General features: G+C 41.8%; 1 pseudogene; it reads left to right on the top strand.

The window, feature by feature from the left end:
• Window positions 1-1042: 1042 nt before the first annotated feature.
• On the top strand, window positions 1043-1160 carry LOC135052560 (5S ribosomal RNA; annotated as a pseudogene).
• The last annotated feature ends 210 nt before the right edge of the window (window positions 1161-1370 follow it).

The following is a 1370-nucleotide window of genomic DNA, read 5'->3' as shown; positions in this document are numbered from 1 at the left end:
AATAGTGTACTGAGCGCAGCGAGGCACCGTGCCCGAAGCATGGTGAGCGCAGCGAGCCATGCGAGGGGACGCGGTACACTTTATATGGTGTCCATGTTGACCTACACACAAAAACACAACAAAAACAGCATGTCGGTATTTTGACCTGTCGGCATTTTACATGTCGGTATTTTGACCTTGTCGGTATTTTAAATGTCAGTATTTTGTCCATGTCGGGATTTTGACCTTGTCGGGATTTTGACCATCCGTCAATTGGTGTCGGGATTTTGAACGTCAGGATTTTGATTGGAGGTATTTCATACCGATCCCGTTGGAAGATCCTCAGCGCAATGTGCTAAAGGATCATTCCGACAATCTACACCACTGTATTTCAGTATCCCCTCTGACCACTGTTTCTTATCATAACTATGGTTATTTGGAATAGAATTGAGCATATCTGCATCTTGGTACTACATGACGAACACACTATTTGTGATCAGGATATTGCTATCCCTCAGCTTGGTATACTTTCCATGCTCAAGCTAGACTTTCTATTATTTTTTTGTGTAATGACTAGCTGTTGGTATTCATTGTGATTACTCTAATCATAAGGTTCTGTGCTAATGGTTACCTGCTATATGGCTCATTAATCTATTTTTTATTAAATCTGAGGTAACACTGATTGTTTTTGTTTAGTGGATGCATATGTGACTCACCTAATTTATTAAGCCAAGGTACATAACGTGTGGCGTTTGTGGAACAAACACAGAAAGTATCCTATGTAAATACAGTGTTTTTCTTTCCTCTTTATAATGGGCATAGAACCATTGTAATCATACTCGCAAATGGCAATCCACGAATAGGCTTACTAATCCCACTACACTTATTCGGTGAACTCTCATCTGCGAATCCAGGACTAATTCTCCTGCCTAACACAGACAGCAGATTCACCAGATGATATTTTACTTTCCCAATGCTTTTGGCACACTTGTCTAACCTATACATCGTCTGGTTTTGTTACCGTTCTGGTGCTCTCTCATTAGTGCAGTTATCAGTTCTGAGACTCTACTACCATACTACACCACATATGCCCGATCTCATCTGATCTTGGAAGCCAAACGGTTTGGGCTTGGTTAGTACCTGGAAGGGCGACCTCCATGGAATACCAAGTGTTGTAGGGGGCCAGAGAATCACTAGGACATCGGTAACACCACAACACTAACAGTAGAAGCACCTCTATCTTCCTTCCATCTAGCACTTCTCGTCATTTGCTCAAGAAGGGATATCAATTAATCTTTCTTTATAACAATTATTAGCATCACGTGTATGGTGCCATCCCAACCCAGGTGGGGCTCTTTGTAATGCCTGGCCATTTAAGGCCTCATTAATAC

The sequence above is a fragment of the Pseudophryne corroboree genome, chromosome 2 (genome assembly GCF_028390025.1).
Source record: "Pseudophryne corroboree isolate aPseCor3 chromosome 2, aPseCor3.hap2, whole genome shotgun sequence".
NCBI lineage: Eukaryota > Metazoa > Chordata > Amphibia > Anura > Myobatrachidae > Pseudophryne > Pseudophryne corroboree.
This window is presented reverse-complemented; position numbering and strand designations above follow the sequence as displayed.